This window comes from Lycorma delicatula, chromosome 3, assembly GCF_047948215.1.
Source record: "Lycorma delicatula isolate Av1 chromosome 3, ASM4794821v1, whole genome shotgun sequence".
NCBI classification, from domain to species: domain Eukaryota; kingdom Metazoa; phylum Arthropoda; class Insecta; order Hemiptera; family Fulgoridae; genus Lycorma; species Lycorma delicatula.
This window is the reverse complement of record NC_134457.1, coordinates 138,191,041-138,216,004: the sequence shown is the minus strand read 5'-3', so window position 1 is coordinate 138,216,004 and position 24,964 is coordinate 138,191,041. Positions and strand designations below refer to the sequence as shown.

The 24,964-nt window shown below is 30.3% G+C and overlaps 1 protein-coding gene across 1 annotated transcript in view; it reads right to left on the bottom strand.

Annotated features, from left to right (window-relative positions):
- The window catches only part of LOC142322041 (RYamide receptor-like), a 591,685-nt gene extending 567,054 nt beyond the window's left edge, over positions 1-24,631 (bottom strand). The window contains exon 1 of the mRNA XM_075360648.1: positions 24,255-24,631. The gene's annotated coding sequence lies outside the window, so the exon portion shown is untranslated. The remainder of the gene's footprint in view (positions 1-24,254) is intronic.
- Between the last annotated feature and the right edge of the window lie 333 nt (positions 24,632-24,964).

The window sequence follows — 24,964 nt, the reverse complement described above, 5'->3', positions numbered from 1 at the left end:
CGAATTAAAATTATACTAAAAAAAGATAGTATTTCATAAATACTAGATAGAATATCCTTTCCTTTTATTTAGATACATATGACCGAGGAAATACATGATAAAATCCCAATCCAAATCTTAGGATGAATAGCATAAAACTAGATAGATCGCGTCAAAAATAAAAAAATTTAAAAAAAATATTTAATTCAATTATAAATTAAAATCATAATCTCAGGCGATTAAAGTTATAACATATAACTAAATAAATATAATTAAATATTAACGTAATCATGAAATACACAAACTTACTATTTTTAAAGATGATTGGAGTTGATGTTCCGGTGTTAATTTAAATAACTGAATGATGCAAACATATCTCAGGAAGGCCCAACATTACTGAGACTGCTGAGTCGTCTTCATAAAATTGTTACTACAACATCAGATATTTATTTATTTTCGTAGCTGTAAACCAAAGTAATGTTTAAATAATCTTAAGGTCTCTGAATCGATATTTTTATGAATCCAGTTAAGATTCTCACTAACATAACAAGAAGAGAAACTTTGAGCGTAGCTCGGGCGAGTACGTTTATGTATAATACCATTGTTCAGAGTAACAGTTAAGTAATCGGGTGGGTCACTCAATATATAGTTAAAGGATAATAGATATCAATGTGACATTTCATTTATCCTAACCACCGTCCACAAAAGAACGACGTCGCCCGATTGCTTCCCAAACTTCTCTCGCCCCGCTCCTTCTATAGTTTCGTGCTTCGCTCCAGTAGATACTAGTACCAATTGATTACATTAAAGTTATTCCGATGGAAGGTTTTTCTTCCATTCTCTGTTTTTGGCCTCTATTGGCAAGCAATTTATAAAAATTAAATATGCTTTTACAGTATTTCAATATTGCAGTAATACTTTACAGGAATAAATTACTCATCCTACTAGGGATGTGATTTAAAATTTGTAGAAAAAATAAGATCTTTACCACAATATACTGGAATAAAAGTCTATCAAGTAAAAGGTATTAATTAAAATCCATCTTTATAATGTTCTGAAAAACAGTAATAAATTTACAAATGTTATACGTATTCACAAACTACATTACTGTTGGACGATTGCATTATTAATATTTGACAGATAATAAATAATTATGACCTATTAGAGATTTTAACTGAAGTATTTACAAACTGTTTTAATTGGTCTTTTCATTTCCCAAATTAAAATATTTGTAAAATTTTAAAGCAATTTCTTGTAAACTTGTAAACTCGTAGATTTGATAAATTAAACAGAAAAATAGAAAGATAGATATTCAAATTAAATCAACAGTTTAAGTTTCAGTTGCATAAAATTGATTTAAACACTAATTAATAAACATTAACATTATAAATGAGCAATATATTAATTAAAACACATAGTTTAATATAATGGCAGGCAATATAGTTTGTGACTGGTAATAATAAAAGAAAAAATTAACCACTAAATAAAACATAAGCCTATAATAATAAGATTAATTAATGCATTTCTAGAATATGACAAACTTGATCCGGCGCTTAGTGCGCATGCCAAACAAATAGTAAAACGGAAAAACATTAATGGAAACACATTTCCAATATAAAACAGTCTTATTTTAATTCCATGCCGTTTCTCTGTATGTAAAACGGAGTAGGCAGATAAGAAATTTCTTTACTGGAACAACTGCTGGCAAAAATTTTAAAGTCGTAACAGCGCCATTTAAAGCCCTAATGTAAGCGATTATCCAACTACTGTCTATTCACAAACTGAAGAAACCAATGATTTTATTGATACATATATCTTAAAAGTAAAGTGACTTAACATTCAAATCCTTCAAACTCCTCAGAAATATATCAATTAAAATCCGTTATTTTGAATTTTCCAACTAAATAACAATAAAATCTTTCAAAGTTTTGAAAATTAGTTAGTTTCTAAAGGTCATAAGTCATAAATCGTTAGTATATTTCACATAAACAAAATATATCCTACTGCTTCACACAATTTATTACATAACATTTTATTTATTTATTTTTTTTTAACATTGAAATGGATGGGAGATATATAGTTTTCAGGTAACTGTTGATTATTTAGCGATTTTAGCAGAAAAGTAATTAATTTACAACCAATTATTTTGGTTGCGAATTCAAGGATTTCAAGATTTAAAATTTACTACAAAAAAAATTCAACAGAATGATAAGGTGATCTACAGAAAAACGACAAATTCATCAACAAAAGAAAAACGTATTGTTTAAATGTCTTTTCAAGCGAATTTCAAAGAATGCCGAATGTTAGATATCTAGAAATCAGATTTATACGAAATAACATATTAAGGACATGCCGTGAAGCACGGTGGCAAGGAGGGAGAATAAATATGATAATAATAAGTGAAATATCAATTGAAGGTTTGTATTCATTTTGTAAAACAGGTACAGGTGAATTTAGTACTGATTAATTTCTTACCACTCAATAAGGTCATATTTTTTTATTACATTATTGATCAATTGACAGCGTGTATATCAACTGATAAAAGATCATTTTAACAGAGGATTTACCTTTGAATTTACGCTGATATAAAACAATCATTAGTGTTTGTTAATGTGATAAATTTGTATTTATTGACTGATGAAAACAAAATCATTATAACAGCTTTATTTCACAACTAATAACACATTTGTGGGTTTGTGTTTGTTTTTCTTTTTTTTTTTTGTAAAACGGTTGCATTGAAACTCTGAACTTAGAAATAAAGTTAGTTGAAAAACTTTTACTATATTGGGGATAAATTAAATTTCTGCACTTCCAACGAATGTAGTTTTATTTCAATGTAAACACTGCTTTTATGAAAGTGAAAATTCAGATGTATAAATATAAAAATCTTATTATAACAAATATTTGTATTACTGAAATTATATACATAATATATACAATTAGTATAATAAATGTTTCATATTTGTTTATTCATTCAGAAACAATTTTGAACGTTTTTAAATTTAGATTAAATTGATAATACAATTGTAATAATAAGTCAACTAATCCATCTATCACTTAGTAATAGGAAATAAAACATCTCATTTCCTCAGTTATGCTTATGATTTAGAGACAAGAGATTCTAAAACACCTACAAATCTATCAAAGACAGTAATCTCCTTTTCGCCTATATATTTGGTATTGTACGTAATCAAGAAAGGACGGTAATTATTTGGGGTATAGAAATAATACACTTAGAGCCGTCTTAGCTGTAATTACAGATAATAATTAATCGGATAACATGCTAAGCAATATATTCAAGCTGCTTTCCCTTTTGAATGTAACAACAATAAGAAACCGCAGGATTATATTCAAAGAGAAGACTAACAAAGCCCAAAATTTGGTCCGGCCATTAACTTTGACGTAATAACTGGAAGCGTGTAGAGTTTACATAAAATTACAACACAAGACTTATAAATAAAATGTGTGGGTGAATGTGTAGATGAGTGTTAATAAGGGTACGCTTTTCTGTATAGGAAATGCTAGAAAAGTTTGTATTGTTATGCAAATATTCCATAAACCCATTCTATGTACGTCCCAATATAAACACATTTTTTTTTTTTTAGAACAAATTATAGAAAAAGTACTTTGCAAAAACATATTTCTACTGCAGTGTAATGTTACTGTAAAGAAAGGATTATGTATAAATCTTAAACCGTAATTAATCTAAAACTTAATAATTTTAATAATGTTCCACTAAAAAGTAAAGACTGTAAACATGTCAAACATCGTACTTTATTATAGAAAGAAACGTGGTTTTTAACTTTTAAAAAAAAAAAATATTTTAAATGACTTTTAAACACACAGTAATAGGCTTGTGATTTCAGATAACGTCATCGGAAGGCTTTTTAAAGGCCATCTAATCGTTTAAAATCCGTGTAATACTAGTATCTTCATATACGGAATAATTTAGGAAATATTTTTTTATTTTTTTTAACAAATAGTCAATAAAAAAACAAGCAAATATAATCAAGCGATAGCTAGTCGAACAAAGAATAAAACAACTTGTAGCTACAAACAAAAGAAGTAAGCAAAAATAACAGCACTAGATTTGGCGATAACTGACAGATTATGCAAACTATCATTCAGTAGCACTTAAGTCGAAACGTTTCAACCTTCAGACCTCCCAACTGTTATCAAGCAGATTGATCGCTAGGAATAAAATACAAATGAGAAATTTTAAAACAAATTATTTTGTTTATTTTTATTTTTTTTTTTAAATTAATCATTTTTTGCCAAAAAGAGTTGAATTTTTAAAGATAATTTGTACATCTTGGTATTTCGTGTGTGTAAAAAAAAATATTTTTGATAAGAAAAATTTCAAACAGATGAAAATATTTAAATGTAAATCAATAAGTAAGATTTTTCCCAAAACCTTACTTAAAAAGTCATCTTGTAAAGAAAATTTACTGTGAGGTTTGGCTGCCAGATTCAAACATTTAATATTATCCCTTCGTTAATTCAGTACTTGCAGTATTTTTTTGTCCGTTTTGTAATTAAAACTGAAAATTAAATCAATTAACTTTCCTCATTGATTATCTAAAAAAACTATTTTTATTGGATTAAAAGTACATATTTTTATTGAATTAAAAGTTTTCCAAATTGAAAAAAATATATATATTTTAGCTGTTGTATTGGACTATCGTAGAATTTTTATAATCAGTTGTTAGTTCAAATCCAAGCAAAGGTACCATTATTTTTAATTGGATTAAATCTAGTGTAAATAATTCATTTAAAACTGTTGTATAACTTAAAAATCTGTTGCAACTTATACCTATAATTCAATTTTATATTTTTGATTAGGTTTCAATTAATTTAACTGATTCAGGATTAACGATCTAAGTCTGGGAACGGAACCAGTGATAAATTAAATTGAACTCTCAATAACGTTGCATTAAAATAAATGAATAACTACCCTCCACACTATCTCATTAGTTTGTTAGAAGCATTACACTGGAAGATCTGTGCATAATTCAGGTAAGATCCAAGCTTTTAGAGTCCCAATCTAACTACCATGAGTTTAATTAAAAGTTTTGACAACAGATTGCAGCTATTAAATAATGCAACCCTACGTAGTTTTCAGGAGATAAATGAGATTGCTATTCCACTTTCGTTGCGGCTTCTTACTTACAGAATTTAAGACCAAATATTTTAATGAATAATTTTTATTCTCTTTTTGCAGGCTCTAACCGTCTAATCATTCAGTATTTCTTCAATCTATACTCAGCTTCTTATCTATATTGTCAGGAAGAAAACAGTCCTTCAGTACCAAAAATTGTTTTCTTTCTTGACAAATCTGTTTTCTATGTCATGTTACTATCTCAACAAAAACCTTAAAATATTATACGAATATCGAAATAAATATTGCACGAATATTCATACTCTGAGAAATTGTTAGAAAGCCTGCGTTTATCTTATTAAAAATATTGAACTAAAATCCTATTTCTAGTCCGACCGAGCGTTCTACTGGACGGATCGGGCTGATTTTTTTATTCTGCTCAGAATGACCACCAGGTATGTCATCAAGCACCACCGGACCCCAAACTTGAGTCTCCTCTGATAAATCCTCAAAAAACCCACATTCATTTCTTAATTGAGGGGATTTCTAAGGTTATTACTCACAGAAAATTGCTTTGAGGTCCGTTGATGCTTGATATATCTGCAGGCCATTCGGAGAGAATAAAAAAAGATTATCCCTAACCGGCTAGTAGAACGTTTTGGCGGAGTGGAAATAGGTTTTGAGCATACATTCTACCTGTAGTAGAATAGGGGAAAAAAACAAGAGGGTGAGAGATGAGACGTGTTGCAAACAGAATAGAATTTTAGACGATTTTTTAATATATAGTATCGCTGAGAAGCAACAAGGGGCCACTAGTAAATAAATACATTTAGATCGCAAATGCCCTTATAATTCATTAGGAATTTTTATAATTTTATAATTCTTATAAAAATAACAACAATCTAGCATTATCGGTTTAAAAAAAAACTTTCAATAAACCTCTTGTACCATCACTATTAGCTTACGGTAAATTACCTTCAAACACAATCTCATACACTTTTACTTAGCAAGAGATTCTCTCTCTTCGTTTAAATACCTCGTACTTACAACTGTCTAATAAATTTTTAAGTTCACAAACCTCAAAATAATATTCATGTATATTAAAATTTTGTTAAGATTTTAAATTAGCTATTAGTTTCCATTATATTATGGAAATATAATGGAAACTAATAGCTATAATATAACTATAATATTATTGTTAATTTGAACGCAAGGATAGCGGGAGTTTATTATCTCCATACTAATCACAAAGCGTGGAAAAATGTCCCGTGCTACTGTGTCTTTGGTTTATCGGGCGGGTCATTATTTATTTAGGGGCGGTAAAAGATTTTATGTGTTTTATTTATGGACGAATTTGGTATTTGCGTTCCGGTCCCTTAGATCAATGAGAAATAATTGCCGGGCTAATCGTAGGAGCTAAGCGCATATGAGCTCTTGAAGCGGCATGATTCCCCTTCTGTCCCTCTCCTGAAGTCCTTGCGATGCTAGCGCCTTTCGACCTAACAGGAATTTTCCTTCCCGGGACCCTAGTGTTTGGAGGAAGCAATGAGCTCACTCCCCTTTCCGGAGGGAGACGCATGTGCTGGTTGGGAGCATAATTGTAAGAGTTTAGGTAAAGTTGATAGTGGTTGACAGGTGAAGTGAAATTGTTTGTGAAGTTTGTACTCTTCCTTCACTTGGGCTGCCTTCGCTGCTGCGTCTCTGCTGGGCTCCGTCGTGCCGGATTCCTCTTCGTGTTGGCGGGCCGATTTTTACTCGTTTTTCTTCTGTTCTTCTGTAGCCTGCCTTTCCGGAAACCGGCTGTAAGTAATTTACAAACCGTAACCCCGTAGCACGGGGAAAAGAGCAGGCCTCTTCTCTCTTCCATCGGGTGACTGCTAGGCTTTTCTTCCACAATCTTCACTGTCCGCCGGTGGTCAAAGAGGCTCAATAAATGTAGAACTACATCTGTGTTTGTGTGTGTGTATGTGTGTTTATGTGTGTGTGTGTGTGTGTGTGTGTGTGTGTGTGTGTGTGTGTGTGTGTTTATTTATATATATATATATATATATATATATGTGTGTGTGTGTGTGTGTGTGTGTGTCTGTGTGTGTGTGTCTGTGTGTGTGTGTGTGATATTTTGTGATACAAATCATTACAACGGAAAGATATTTTTTTATTTTTTTTGTTGAGGTTTTTAGGGGCATCGACTACTTTGGTCATTAGCACTGTCCAACTTCAAAAAAAAAAAATAAAAGGTCATAATTTCAGATTTCCATTTCACTTTCGTATCCTAATTTTTAACGCCTAGGCTTTCCTTTCGGCCATCCTTTCTTGCACCGCTTTTCCATTCTTCTTACGGCCTCAACTTCTGATGATAGTGTGTCTGAGGCCTCGAACATGGCATCTTCTTCTCATGCCAACGACGTTCTCCGGCTTCCATCAGGTGATGAAAGCTTCGTTGGTGCAGTTAGCATCGTTGCTATTGAATCTAAACTAGCAAGCGATGCATTTTCGCGGCTGATGAACTGGATTCGATCTCTAAGGGTGTGCTGGGGCCGGCTGAAATAGACGCTCTCACCGAAGCTGTTCTCTGTGCTTTTGGAGGCTCTATTGGTACAGTTTTTATATCGTCTGTGTCTGGTGCTTTCTCGATAATGACTTGCACCTCCACTTCGGTAGACTCAGATTTTTTCTGTACTCTTGTCACAATTTCCTTAGCCTTATGACTAGACGACAGAGTGATCTTTTTTCTTTTCCAGATAAATCAGGATTTTTATTTGTTACGTCAATTGGTGGCGTTATGATCGCAGGTTTTGCTAGTTTTTTATGCTGCGCTGGTATGTTTCTTATATCAACGACGTCAGTACGAAAATGAGCCTTCTCATGTTTAATTGGTTCTGTCCGATGAGTCGACTCAATCTTTGAATCAATGATTCTTTCTATCATTGTCGCAAGACTTGGTGCCATCGTATTAAGCAACTGCTCTACGTTAATTTTAGATGTGGAAGGGGCAGCAGCTGCTTCTGCCTATGTGGTTGATGGTCGTGGTGTTCGTGCATTGACAATTTTCTTCGCTTCAGGATAACTTACTTTTTGGAGCGTTTTAACTTCCTGAATAGCCGTTTCAAATTTATATACTGGGCAGTTCCTTGATCGACAGTTGTGGTGCCCTTTACTGTGATGCAGATTGGAGGGTCTTTACATGGATCACCCTCATGTGTTTTCATTCCACATACGCAAATTTCTGGCGCTTCGCATCTGGCTACAGTGTGTCCGAATCGTTACTCTAGAGGAACCGGCACATATCCTGGCAGAGAGCGGATGCGCAATCTCTGCACTGACTCCAGGCTCCTACTCACCGAAGCTTTCAGAGCTCCCATGCACGAACATACATGAGCACCACTGCTATATGCTTGCCATCGCAGGGGGCATGTGGACAACGGAAGGGTCTCCGTTACACCTGCAACAACATTGACCCTGGCCGCCACATCGCCAGCTCTAAATACGGTATGAGTCCACTTCCAAATCGTTTAGTTGTCCATGATCTGCAGGTGGCCGATAATTCCAGTCCGTCTGGTGACCTGAAGGTGTAAACAGGTCAAAAAGTGTAACATATCCGAGGAATTTACTCGGAGCCCCGTTAGCCAGCTATATGTATTGAACGTAAGTACAGGTGTTGCCGACCTGGACGTGGAACGTAAATGTTGTGTTCCGGACGTGAGGATTATCTACCTCAGGGGATTATTATTATTATTTATGAATGACACCGTTAAAAAACACTGTAAGTTGTATACTGCACATAATCATTCATTCTCACATCTGTAACTTTCAGCGCATAAAGGATTAAGTTTTTAACTTGTTTGTATATAAACATATTGTAACAAAGTATCCATGTATTACTATAATGCACACTTTTATAAAATCATATGAGAAATTATTTCATTCTTTATGCATTTTATATAAGATCGTTATGCAGTTAAAACTATTGTCATTTCCAATTAAAATTTTTCGAAGGAATAATAAAACTTTATCTTAAGATATAAGTACGACAATAAAATGTATTATTATTCATAAAGTAAATTTATTGCTGACAACATTATGTACATGGAGAACCGCTAGTTCCTCTATAATGTCATTTAACAGCACCGTATCTCTTTCAAATAAGGGAATCATTTTTTTATTAATTTTGCTAATCAATATATTTTAATACTGCCTTCTTAAAATCAATGTATCTTAAATTTCATAATTTAATGATTGTAAATGACTTGTAATGAGTCGCTAATCACTTATGAAAATTACATAAATTACTCCCAGAGAAAGTAACTCTGGCTGGTGCCTTTGAAAGACTTTGAAGAAACAGTGTGAAGCAACAAATAATTCATCCCTTTCTTTTGTAGAACAGTAGAAAGAATGTGTTCTTAAACATACGGCTTTAAATCAGAAAAGAACTCCTAAACAAAAAACTAACGTAAAATTTATTTCTTAGAAATAAACTTGACTGTGATACTATAATTAGCTTGAAAAGCTGATGAGGAATCTTATACTTGGCTGAGCGAAGAAGATAACATAAAACCACTTCATTCCTTATACTTTTCCTGACAACCTGTGGATATGCTAGTTATTTCAATAACAAGCATTAAAATGTTATTTCATGACATGCTTATTATTCCTAAGAATGGCTATGTAGTTTTTGTTACTCAATTATGACTAATGTCAGATCGTATACAACTGTTAACGGTTATGGACTACATACATACAAATACAAAAAAAAAATCTGTGCTAATTTATTTATATATTTTTTTTATATCAACATAACCTTTCTTTACTGGCCTTACTTGGACTTGACGATGGAACTCTCGACTTCGAAATCAGCTGATTTGGGAAGACTCGTTCACCACTAGACCAACCCAATGGGTTTTATCAACCAACCTTTTTCTTTCTTTTCCTGTTTAGCCTCTGTTAATTACCGTTCAGATAATACTTCAGAATATGAATAAGGATAATACGTATGAGTATAAATGAAATGAAGTCTTGTATAGTCTCAGTTCGACCATTCCTGAGATGTGTGGTTAATTGAAACCCAACCACCAAAGAACACCGGTATCCACGATCTAGTATTCAAATCCGTGTAAAAATAACTTTCTAGGACTTGAACGCTGGAACTCTCTACTTCCAAATCAGCTGATTCGGGAAGACGCGTTCACCACTAGACCAACCCGGTGGGTTTTGTGCTATCTCCTAGGCAAAATTATTCATAGGAAGTTTTATATGATGAAATAAGGTAAACGTATTTCAAAATCCCTTTACAAATACTTTTTCATGTTTTTGCAGATCTCGTTGTTTTTTCATTTAATCTAATATTTTATTGACTTTTCAGGCGAAAAATAGTTTTAAATAATATGCTTCTGAATTTATACTCTTCACATGTATATAATAAAACTTTAATGGTAATATATAATATTTTAACAGGAGGTTGCCCTTAAATCCAGGTAGAACGACCTTAAGACAGATTGCTCTTAGAACGCTCAATGTTTGAAGCTAGAAAATTAGATGTTCAATTAAATATCACAGGAAGGAAAATGGATACAAAATGATTATTTTACTTGGAGACAGATACGATAATTGAAGGTAGATGAATGACTACTGCGGAGTAATTCTCAATTCTCATTTAAATCACATAAAAGAAATCATATCTTAAAGGCTTTAAAATAGTTTTCCTATCTTACTTTTTTTAGCTGTTATTATTTTTGTAACACAATTACGGCAACAAAATTTAACTTCGTTATTTTTAGCTAAGAGAAAATCATTGAATTTCTTTTATAACAAATGTATAGCAGCAGATACAAAAAATTAGCAACTTTGAAAGAAATTATTTTATATATTCTTTGTACAAAGTACAAGAAGTATTGTGATCGCGTAAAATTTTGGTTTTCAGATTTCAACGGAAGTCTATTTTGACCATCCCTGAATCCATTTTTACTAGTTTCGGCGTAAGGTCTGTACGTACGTACGTATGAATCTCGCATAATTCAAAAACGATTAGCCGTAGAATATTGAAATTTTGGATTTAGGACTGTTGTAACATCTCGTTGTGCACCTCCCCTTTTGATTGCAATCGACTAGACCAAGACTGTCCAAAAAAGCCCCAAATCCCAAAAAGTTGCAATTTGGACTTTTTCTTAACAGAAAGTATATTTTATTTAGGTAATAAGAGAATTATATAATATTTTTAATTCGTAAATAGTAATTGTTTATTTAAGATATAGTAACAAATAATTCAGTATGCATCACTTAAGAGCTAAGTACAAAGATTTTACTGGTTGTTTAATAGTAAAAGGCATGCATTTTTATTTAGTATTGGTACCAGAATTATAACCAAATGAAACATTAATTAATGAAATTTTTGGATCGGACAAAAAGAAAACATATCGGTTTAAATCAGACTTCATTTCATTTTTTTTTTAACTTTTTTTCATTTAAATATATTGATTTATTAACAATTATTAACCACCGATTGTAAAAAAATGTGTATATATAATTTAGTAGGCGTATAAGGAAGTCATATGGTGTCCACATCAGATATTTTAACACAATTTTATCGAATTTTTTTTATAATAGTGATTGATTTAATAATAATCATTCTGAAATAATCGATGTTTAATTTACTTTTACATGCATTGGTATTTATTTTCGCATACATACAATGACAACTGTTTTATATTCTATCGAATAACAAAATACTAACCTTTTCTTCTATTATAATAAAATTTTGAGGTTAAAAAATAAGCAGAGTGATCGTTCAGTTTTTCCTTTTAATAATACTCCCATTTTGAGATCAATCCTATTTCATATTCTTTACAAACGTCGACGGTTCTTGATTTCCCTCACCATTTTCCTTCATTCCTTTAAATTGGCTGCCATATTATGCTAGTCCCCTATCTTTGATACCAATTTTGTGAAATATTTCTTTACCCCATCCCCATTTGTTCCGTGACCAAGAATCTTTCAACCAGATAAAATAATCCAATAAAAAAACTGTAATATATAATAACATTCTAATGGCATTACTGCTGATTAGTTTTTCTGCTGACAGAACAATTTCGTCTAATGCAACTTCATTCTCTTAACGGCCATTTATATAAATGACAAGTACCGTTAATATATTTTATTTAGGTTATAACAGAATTAAATAATATTTTTAATTCCTAAATAGTAATTGTATATATAAAATACAGTAACAAATAATTCAGTTTGCATAAGAGCAAAGTACAAAGATTTTACTGGTTGTTTAATAGAAAAAAAGGCATGCATTTTTATTTACTAATGTACAGTCCTTAAACAAGATATCAGTCGTTCACTACTCTCTAAAGATGGTTCAAAATTACATATTAAAAATTAATTAATTATATAAAATTATTTATTTTTGCTACATTATTAATTTACGCTATAACTTCAAAGCTTATGGGTAGGAATATGATATGAAATATGTACGAAAAATGCTAAACCTGCCAGGATTCCAACCCAGAGCCTTCCAGATGAAAAAAGAAGACGTTGCCATTCCCCCGCGAAGATCGGCGTAAAATAACAAATATTCATTTCATTATTAGAATTATTAATTTCATTTTTAAAAATAGCTGGCTTTCCCGGTTACGCCGGTCAAATCATGACTTCCAAAATAAAATTTAATCATCGAGATTCTCAAATTTCAAAGAGAAAACCTTTTCATTTTAGGGGTTCTATACTCTGTGGGGAAATTTTATGAAAAGTTTATTTGTATACAATTGATCTCCAAAAGAAAGAGATTAATTTAGAAGAAAATTGTTTAAAAAATCCGATACCCTATTTTTGACATGATCACCTTACTTTGCCCTGTGATACAGCTATTCTAGCTATATTTTCCGCGGAATTAAAACTATTGAAAAGATAATATATATAACCTCTATAAAAGAAACGAAAAAATTGCTTCTCATTTTTGAGCTCGGAATATAATACAGGTGATAAAGCTACTTTAATTCAATACTCCTTTATATTAAGTGATGAAGAAAAATACAAAATAATAAAAATTAAAATAGTTAGAACCAAAAAACAAAAAACAGTACATAATTTTTTAGAGGTGGGGAATAAATTTTAAGAAAAGCTTTTGAAAACATATTCCTACATAGGTTAAGCTTAACAAATTTGCTTCAGTAAACTTTCTCTAAATCTAACACACCCTTCAATAAAGGCTAAATAAAAAAAATAAAATTTTCAAAAAACTTTCTTGCATTTTAGGTCAGGGGTCTATAATTATAAAAATTTTGGCATTTCTTGATAACTCTATATCTGAAGAATAAAGCTACAACATAATTTTTAAAAAATTTAAACCGAAGGGAGTTAGAGCAAAAGAACAAAAACGTATACGTATTTCAATTTTAAAAGGTGGGAGTTGATTTTTGTATTATTTATTTATATATATATATATATATATATATATTGTAGGTAACATATTTCCTTTAATAGAGTTTTCTCTAAAATACCTTTGGAGAAAATCGAAATGGTTTTTTCGCGATATTCCCCACCCCTTAACAAATTTTGAAAAAAATATTATGATCAATGTCTCCCACATATAGAAATATTTGAGGCAAATTTGAAGAAAATCGGTTCGGTCAATCCTGAGATTTAGGCCAAAAGCAGTGCGACATACGTACATACATATGTTTGTTTTTTTGTCTAAATGAACTAGTTTTACCCTAAAACGTGAACATTTGCAAAATACCAATAGCTTATTTTTGACATGATCACATTAATAGACATTACCTATTAACAGAGTTATTAGTAAAAAAGTTATTGTAACTATATTCACCGGGAAAGTAAAAATAAAAAGAAAATTGCAAGTCTCATTTGTCGATTCTTTCTAGAAAAAAATCAATTGAATCTTTCTAGAATGAGCAGTCTCTAACAATTGAGAAAGGTACTTTGTAAAGTACGATATGATGAAATAATAGAAAAAAAAGACAAAAAAAAACAAATAAATACGTAAAAGAAATTGATTAGATGTAGTATTATTATCTCTTATTGTTATTAATATGTGCAATAAATATGTGAGAAGGTAATCAAGATTTATTGCCAAATTTAATAACTCGTTTCGCAAACAATATATTACACGACATAAAGAATTGCCTCTATAACTTAAGACTAACAATTCTTACACTAGTAAACAAGATATGAAAACAATATTAAAATTAATTTATTTTTTAAATATTAAATCGATTCAAAAGTGATTTTTAATCATTATACATATTTTATCTTCGTTATGTAATTAAAATGGTAGATATTTTTTTTTGTTTACTCGCTTTTATTCTGAAAATTTATCTAATACAAATTTTCAGACAAACTACTTGAAAAACATGTCAATTGAATATTTTTTCCTTTATTGAAGCTCCTAAACTGTCTCGTAAAAATATTATTTTATGTTATCTTCTGAAGGAAATGAATAAATTCAGAAAATAATATGCTTTGATAAAGAATGCCATTTATCACATTGCCATTTATCACAACTGTACTAAGGAGTATGTAAAAAGCTATACACTCTACGGGTTGGCATACTGCGTCCTGTATCTTGCAGTACTCCTTATGTTACGAGTAATAATTTTACAAACTTTTACAGGTACAGATAGGTATTAAACGAATCGAACACACAAATTTCCTTTTTCATATTGAAAAAAAATAAAACTCAAACAGAAAAGTTAAATTAATTTGTTACTTTACTCCATCTGTCCCAGCCATTTTTATAGCTTTATCGCGTGCAAAACTTCTGGGATACTAGAAGCACTACTCAGATTTACTTTTTCTTAGAGCAATAACGTTTTGTATACACCCATTTCCAGTAGTGAACATGGTGAAGATATTATCAGCATTGAATATGTCCTGCATTTTGGTGAGTTAGGCATGTCGAATGCAAAAGTATATTTGGCTAAAAAAATTTGTTAAAATATAACTTAAAAATTAAAAAAAAACTAAAACTGTATTATAAAAAAAATCCTTTCCCATTTTATTAATCCTGAACTCAAAAGAAATAGCATTTATTGGAACACACTTTTTAAAGCTTTTAGAGTTAAATTCAAAAACAAGAAATAAAGATTAAAAATTAAAATACACTAAACAAAAATTAAAAACAACTGCTAAAAAAAAACATTGCGCCTTAATATAGGATAATGAAAGAGCTTGTGGGTGACAATTTTGTACATAGTATTTGTAGATAATATAATTTTTTTTCTATGTTTTTTAAATTTATTTTAACATATATAGTTTACATATATATTTATGTAGCCTATGCCACTCCTGGTAACGTAAGGATTCTAACGCGGAAGTCATACGTCTAAATCGGTTCAGCCGTTGAGCTTCTACAGTGAAACAAACATACAAACACCCAAATACACTAAACTCCGTTTTGGGTAGTCGTGTAGAAAATTAAACTTGATAATTTTAATAAATATATAATTTTAATTGTAACAGAAAAAATTAATTTTGAGAAAAATGTATAGGAAGCTAAATATTATATATACGACTGTGTGTGGGGGGTGTGAGGGTGTGTGTGTGCGTGCGTGTGAGAGCGTGTGTGTGTGTGTGTGTATATATATATATATATATATATATAAATAATTATTTTGTATATTTAATTTTAAAGACTACTCTAAAAAAAATGTTAAAAGTTTAATGAACTAGATCAACAATTTTAATGTCTCTGAGAAATTTTCAAAACTGATGCCCTTAGTTTTCCCTATAAATCATTGACTGAAATTGTGAAAATGATATAAATTCGATTGTGAATTTTTAACCTCCGGGACCATCAGGGATTGCTTCAGAGGTTGAGATGAATGATTTGTAGCGTGTTTGAAAATGCCATGCCTGACCGGGATTCGAACTCGGAACCTCCAGATGAAAGGCCGTGACACTACCACTCGCGCCACGGAGCCGGCAGGAATTTAATATTGCCTGTAAATAAATCAACTCTTAAAAAAATATGAAAATCTAATGAACATTTTCTTTTTATATATATTATAAAATAATCTATAAATCAAACTTTAACCGGAAGATATATCATATCTAAAAGTGTTTCTGATAAAAAAAGGAACAGATCACTATCCTATTCCATTTATTTAAGATTACAATACTAGTAACGACTATAAAGCAGCTGCTAATGATTAGAATGGACAGTTTAAACTAGACTAGGTAGATGATTCGAAAAGAACAAAAGTTTTGCTAATAGAAAACAGTAAAATTAGGAACTAATAGATAAATTTATATTTCACTGATTATTAATTTTCTTGTACTTAATTCCAGATTATACAAATTATAAATTTTAAACATCATTTAACAGCTAAGAGTTCAGAAAAACTTGTTTAGAATAAAAATATCTCATACGACGCGAATTTAGAAGTAGAGCGGCTCATTACGTTTTTTTTATATGAAAACAGAAAAAAAAATTCTTTATTTGGATGAAACTGTAATTATAGTAATGTTTTTTAAAAATAAATTACTTGATTTAAATTCTGAAACGGTATTTCAACACATATAAATGATAAAATGATATGGGAAATTATACTAAATTTTTTTTAACAACACAATATAACATCAGATACATAAAATTTTACAACACATTTTACATGTCCTAGATAAATGTAAATAATATTCACTTTTCTTGTAAAACATATTATTATATTACGTTATGTTAAGTAACTTCAGTTATTAATGGTACTAAACAGAATATTTATATGTAACCACGCGGTGGTAACCGCTAAGTTGAAAAACCTTTGCTTAAATAATCTAACCATATAAATAATCAAAATGATAACAATAAAAACAGATACTTAACACGTAAAATCAAGAATAATAAATATTTTGTAAATTTTAAACAAATAAAAATTTTGAATGTATTCATATCAGCAAAAGCCTAACCATTACATAACACGAATGGTATATTTAATATGAATTTTACGTTTTACGTTTACTAAATACAATACTGAAAGAATTACGTAATTTCCGAATCGGAGTGGTTTTCTTAACAAAACCTATTCCCATAATAAATCAGTACTCTATTGTAATGAACCCATTTTCATACAGCTTTTTTTTTTGTTTAATCTCCCGGTCTACCGTTAGGTATTGCTTCAGAGGATGAGATGAATGATTTGTAGCGTGTGTGAAAGTGCATGCCTGACCGGGATTCGAACCCGGGACCTCCGGATGAAAGGCCGAGACGCTACCACTCGCGCCAAGGAGGCCGGCCAAATTTTCATTCAGCTTCAGAAATTTCATAGCGACTCACAACGCTAATAAAGTAATAAGACAGATAAAATTTAGTTACTGTTTTCTTAATTAAGAATACAACTTCCAGTAATAAAGAATTTGATAGGAAAGTCTATTAGTTTAGTTGTACACTTTTAAGTGCTACAAATATCTAATAATTTGCAAGAATGTATTTCTTTCGAAAATCCGAGCAATTTTGGGTGGCCATTTAGTTCCCGAAGAAAAGGAAAGGTTTATTACAGGATACAGTTAAGCTACTCAACGTAGTAAGATGCTAGTCTATCCTAGCTACATAAATACCCCGATCTTCCACGAAACTGAAGGCAGAACACCGCCCGCTACTAAACTCTAAGCGTATTTGATTCTTTTTTATTAACGTTTTCCTTTTTATTTAGATTGACTTTCTCACTTTTCTTCCCCTCCTATTCCCATTTCTTGCCTCTTTTATTCATCCTTGAGTCCTCCCTTTACACAAAGTTCAGTAAGATTGGTAATGATCCCTATTCCCCTAAGCGTTGCAGGTTTTTGGAATGGGCCGGGTTTATTTGATCACCAGTTCGAGAACTATGTTTCCCTTATAACGATGGCACAATAATCTTAATAGCTGTAATGCTTCTTGAAATTCCTCTTAATATTATAAGTTACGAAGTAAAAGAGAAAAATAAAAATTAAGATGCATACAAATATATATATATAAAGGATATATATATTTTTTTTTTTTTGTTATTATTGAATTATTATTTATTATATTTTTTTTATTATAATCACGGGTTAATAATAAATATTAATAAATTAACATATTTAAATTTAAAAAAAGTTAAAAAACTAAATATAAAAAAAGAAGTGAAGTCTCATTCGAACCGATGTGCCTCCCTTGTAAAATCCAAATATTTCATTAATTAAAATTTTATTTTGCTAAACTCTAGAATCAATGAAAATAAGTTCCACTTATTATAATACAGTTGGAATTATAACCCCTCAGTGAGGGGTTATTAATGCAGTTAAGAAAAAGTCAAAAATCCAAATTTTGGGGAATTTTAGCCTTTTCTGGACCCTTTTGGTTAGTCGATTGCAGGCAAAACAGGAATTAAACAACTAGATGTTACAACAATCCTACATCAGAAACTATGAGTAGTCTAAGAATGCAGGTTTCAAAATAGTCGGGCATCATCTTAAGAATATTAGTTATAACTGGTTACCCGTACCAAGTACGGTTAAAAATTATTTCGTCCGGTTCTTAGCGATAACTGGTTACCCGTACCAAGTACGGTTAAAAATTATTTCGTCCGGTTCTTAGCGTTACTTTATAAGCATCAATAGGAGGTGCCTGTACTTTTTTCTCATTTTTTAAAATCTTTAATTACTTCTGTTTTATGTTTTGGCGTGAAACGTCTTTAAAATCACATCGAAACATACGGGTACCAGAACAGATATTTGTAGCGTAACAAAAAGGTCTATATCGTCCTCCCTTAATAACTCCATAAATATTAGTTTCAGAGACCTAGATGCCGTGCCATTTTATAACTTACATGGTCAGCTCACCGATACGACTTTGAGTTTGCGTCACTGGTGAACGGGTTGGTAGTGAGGAAGCACAGCGCAGATTGCAAAACTGGCGCTCTCACTTATTTCCATTCAGTGTAGCTCACGATTTAGACGTGATAGCGCGGTGATTCGTGTGTTTGTGTTTAGAGTTTGTTGAGATAGATCGATTTAAGTAATAATAAGTTTCTTTTGGGCAATATTTAAGTGTAAAAAATTAAATTAAACGTGTAAAAAAGTATGAAAATTCAATATGTCAGCCTGAGCCCGCACAAAAGCCAGCCGGAAATATAAATTACGCATATCGTTGGAAAGAAAAAGTTATGGGTCACGCACAGGTACCGCAGGTGTCCGGTGCCGAGCGTTTGAGACTGTTTTAGGAGCGTCGCAAAACTGGCACAGCGCGGTCAGTGAACGACGCCAACGGCGCGAGCACCTCTACCGCTGCTTATTATACCTTATGTCTCTTACTTCTCATATCACAGACTAATGTTGAACAAAATTGTCAAGTATTAGTCAAAATAAATATCATGTACCATTTAGTGTCTGTTTTATGTTAAAATTAATTTTAGTACGCAGTCAATGTCTCGTTTTTATTTCAATCCAATACGACTAAAAGTAACTAAAAGCACACAACCGTTGGTTTAACGTGAAACCGTGCAGACCTTGGATGAAGTTCCTCTGAGCTACAGACCGACCAATGTAACTGTAGAGTTGGCCAAATGAAGAAACTAAAATTTTCCATTGGAGACTTTTAAATTTGTTCAAAAAAAAATACGATGGCGGCTCTCCCACTTAACTCTACAGATAAGTTGGTCAGTCTGTAGCTAGGAAGAACTTCACCCAAGATTTGTAAGATTTTACGTTAAACCAACGGCCGTGCGCCCCGACACAGCCCCATCCGATTTTTGTTTTAGTCAATAACCGAAGGCAGATACAGCCAGTCATGTCGCACATATAGTAACAATGGCTGAGTTGGTTGAGCCCCCACGCCGTACACCGCCGCACCCCTTAAAAAGTTGAAATAAAAAAAGGCCCAAAATTGGTTTTTATATTATTATCTGAACAGTATTTTCAACCACCATTCTAGTAATTACCTTGTTTAGAATAGTCAGAAGTGGGGAAAATTTGGAATCATCGTCCATATTTATTTTACTTTCCTTCACCTTTTTAAGGTCGAATTTCGATAAATCTAGAAATCAATTTTTAGATATTTATACGAAAATTACACACACCAAAAATCTCAAAATTAATTTTAACCCTTTAAACTCGGAATTTCAAAACATCTAGAAATTGGTGTTTAGATATTATTCACACGAAGATTAGACACACCAAAAATCATATCGATATGTTCATTTGTTACCTATAAATTAAAAAAACATCTTTTCTTAGAGGGCACGTCACCGTAAAAAAAATAATAAATATATATATATTGTCATCAATTTCTCTTCCTTAGTTTTTGCTGGGCGTTGATGAATCATTCAATCAGTCAGTCAGTCAGGACAAGATACGATAATATTAAAATTAAATCACAGCAATCGGTACACATATTCTTCTCACGTACAGTAGCAACAATTTTATAAAGTAAAATATTGGGCGTTAATTTTTTTTTTTTTTTTGTTATTTATAACAACTTTTACTGCTACACTTTATTGCTATACCTGTGGATTTAACAGCTATTATTAACGAGCAATAACAAACAGAAGAGTATTAATAAAACGCAATATATTGCAGACCTTCAAATATTCAGAAAGACAAACGAGACGGTTTCGAAAGTTTTACATTTAATCAGTGGCGGTCCGTAACAATTAATGAACGATTTAAAATATTTGAATTATTTATGAAACTATTTGATTAAATAAACTCTTTAATTTACATTTTTCATTTCTTATATACTGTTGTTAAATCATATAAAAAAGCTGGATCAAATAAAAAAAGCGGTAAAGTAAATTGGTAAATGAATATTCGGAAGGAATGAACCTTAAATCTCTAAAAAAAGAGGTTGGAAAAGATATTAGTAATTCTGTTTAGAGTCCCCAATTATTGATGATTATTTTATTAAATATAATTCCTTACAAATACTTAAAAATGCATAAATTTTCTCTGTGTTTGCACGTGTGTTAATCACTATCTATTTTTATAACTGTATTTCATATAAATCAAATGATTGGTTGACCACAATATTTTTGTTAAAATTACTTCTAGTTACAATATTTCTAACAATTATTTCTATAACGGAAATTATTGACAAGAGTGTAAACAAAATTAAGTAATTTTTGTTTTGTTTCTCCGGGAAAAATAAATAAATATGAAAAAAAGAATAAAAATCGAAACTGTTTACAATTATTTACTCTCTCGTCCCACAAGCCACGATTATTAAACAATAATGTTGTTTTATCACTCTTCAATGATATGTTTTGTGAACTAAAAAAACAACAAACATGTTTTAAGTGGCCATCTATGGTTAGTCCTAAAATTGAAAATTCTTAAGGAGGCTATTTCTATAGTGAAGGAAATAATAAAATGACTAACTCGTCACTCGCTTGAGTATTTGCTATAAAAAAGTTACATTTCCAGACAGTCAGATAAGAAAGTTATGTAGTTCTTTTCAGCGTCGATTCGTATAAATTTAAATCTATTCTAAGAAAATCCTCATAACTTGATATAAAAGGAAAATTTATTTTCCTGTTTTACGTCTGTTTATCCATTTATAGGGATAAAATATTCTGTATTTCATTAGAGAAAAGTTATAAAAAAAATCGTCATTTGTTTTTAAAACACGTGTATTCTTTATCAATTTATAGTCAATATTTTATTTAGACCAAAAAACTAAATAAATAAGATGTTAATCGATCACAAAAACCCTATCGTTTGAAACTTTTAAAGATAACTTTATCATTTAAAAATATCTTTATCACTTTAAAGATATTTTTGTTATTTTAAAATTCTAAAAACCAGGGAAAAAATTGTCTCTGTACATATAATTACTCTCTAGATACGAAAAATCACAGAAAATGCTGAAAATTAAAAAAAATCTTTCCTTTGAGATCATTTAAAATGTACGCTTGTTATTACAATAGTAACATCGTTAAAGTTGAAGGTTATTTAACTAATAAAAAACAATTAATTGCTGTGTAAGATGTTTTTTTTTTTTAACATAACTACAGTTACAAAATATTGAACTATATAACGAAGTAAATATTAATGTTAAAAACAGAAATAGAAATATTTACTATTAAAATCATACTTTATATTTTGACGAATAATGTGCGATATAAAATTTAAAAAAAACACTATCGTAGAAGGGAATGATTAATTTATTTAATATGATTAAAAGCGTACAGCAGTTGATTTATTTTGTTTAAATTAAAAATAAGTTCAAAAAAATCTGATGTGAACAACAGATGACACTTCCTTGTACGCCTATTAAATTACATTTACACATTTTTTTAAAATGAAAAGTATATAAAATTTTATTTCATTAACTTTTGATGTTTTTTTGTGTTATTATTTTTTTTACAATGTGCAATTTTTTTACAATGAGAGGTTAATAATTATTAATAAATCAATATATTGAAATTAAAAAAAAGGAGATGAAATCTGATTCGAACCAATGTGCCTTCCCCTAATATCCAAATATTTCACTGATTAAAATTTTATTTGGCTGCATCTCTGGAACCGATGAAAATAAGTACCACTTTATGATAGATATATTGTTGAAAAACACTCAAAATGAGAGTTTATCGCTGCAGTTAAGAAGTTCAAAATCCAATTTTTTTCGATCACACTTTTTGTTCAGTCGATTACAAACAAAATGGGAGGTGTACAACTAGATGTTACAACAATCCTAAATCCAAAATTCAACATCCTATGGCTAATGGTTTTTGAGTTATACGAGATACATACGTACGTACATACATACAGACGTCACGCCGAAACCAGTCAAAATGGATTCAGGGATGTTCAGAATGGATATTTCCGTTGAAATTTGGAAACCGAAATTTTTCGCTTTCGCAATAATTCCTTTACTTCGTACAAGGAAGTAAAAAAGGATTAATTACAGAATTTACAAAACCAGTCTGTCTACTCTGCATACTTCTAAAGAAAGGCAACCTTTATATAAATAATATTTTTACACCCGCGCACACAAATATACCTACCCATAAGCAAACTCGCGCGCGCGCACACACACACATGTGTTAGAATTTAATGATTTCTACACAAGTTAAGAAATAAATAAAACTGGAAAAAAGTAATTGTGCTAAACAAGACCTCAATTCATATAAATATAAAATACACTCAGTACTAAATTACACAATCCTAAAACAAAAAAGGATAAATTAAATTATGGTTTTGCGTATTAATAAAATTGTCTCGTTAAACAAAACAATTTCTGTTTGAAGCTAAATATCACAGCAAAGAATATTTTGCAATACACTGATGAAACATATTATTCCCAACTACAAAAAATTAAAAATAATTAATGTTCTAGATTTTATACAGATATACCAAACGCGCGCGCACACAGGTACAATGCAGTAAAGATGTAGAAGATAAGAGTAGAATATTTTTTCAAACAATTCTGTAGAGTACGCGTTAAACAATAAATTTTGAGCACAAGTTATAAACATAAATTATTGTTAGATTGCTTCTTTAAATTAACCTCAATGAATACTATAACAGACATAAGCCTATTCACTAGATTAAAATAATAATAATAAGAATAACAGATCTATTTCTTACTGCCGTTAGGCTAAAAACATGCACCGCCAAAAATAAAACTACGTCCTTCTGATCTACAACTCAAACGATGAATGTTCTCCTCAACTTTGATCAATTAAAATTTAAATCTGAAATATTAACAAAGAATTTTTTTTAGAATCGATGAATTAGCCTACAAATAAGTTTAATTTATTTTATTAACATTACGGTAACGAAAAAATCAACTTTTCTATACGAATGAAATACACCGAATCAAATAACGAATAATAGAAAAAATATTTGAATAATTTAAAAAAATAAAAAAACAGCTTATTGAGTAAATAATTATTCTGATGGGAACCAGATAATATATTACTAGTGCAAGGAAAAATATAATTCAGTATAATTTTGAGACTATTTGTAAAGGCTGAGCATCTGTTTTATATATTAAGAGATTAAAAATTAGTCAAGTCAAATTGCTATAGTAATAAATTCTTTTGAAAATTAAAAAAGAAAACGTGTAATTTAAAAGAAAGTTATTCTTATTGAAAATTAAATTCTTATCATGAAAATTCATAAAGCATTATTTTACTCATTTATCTATAGGTTACTTTACATAGAAAAATTACATTTTTAATTGGTAAAATTACATTGCATTAATACATACCAGTTAATATTGTGAAAATGTACTTGTTGTTGTGAAAATGCACTTATTTTTAAATAAGTACGTACATTTATAATGGAATAATGTGATGAAAAAACGTATCCGATAAATGTTCATTTAACACTTACACAAATTAAACCGATAGTAATTAAAAAAACAATACGCATAACTTGTAATTAGATAAAAATACGATTAAATACCATGAAAAACTGTAAAATATTTCGCTTTACAATTAACAGTAACTCGCACAAAATAATCATAATGCAATTTTAAATTTCACCTGACAACAAACACAGTCAACCTCACCCGCACGGGAACGATAAACAACTGGCAACTGTAGGCTGATAAAGACGGAATACAGATAGAAGACTGCTTACACACAGTGGTCAGTCGACGATCATATTAACAAAAACATCTACAGTAACTCTGATCTCCCACTCCCTCCTTCTACACAATTAAAATAAATTCATAAACCCACCGTGACTTATTAATTGCATTTATACAGTCTAACTACATATTAATAAGTTATTAAATATTATACTTTGTTTAAAATTGTTTATTAAATAATAACATATCAAATAGCTATTATAGTGTCCACCATCATTTAATAAAAAGATTGTTTTTGAAGTGAGATTGTATTGTGAACCGCTTGATGAAAATAATTGAGTTTTGTATTTATTATTAAACCTTATTATTTTCTGCGTTATACTTGT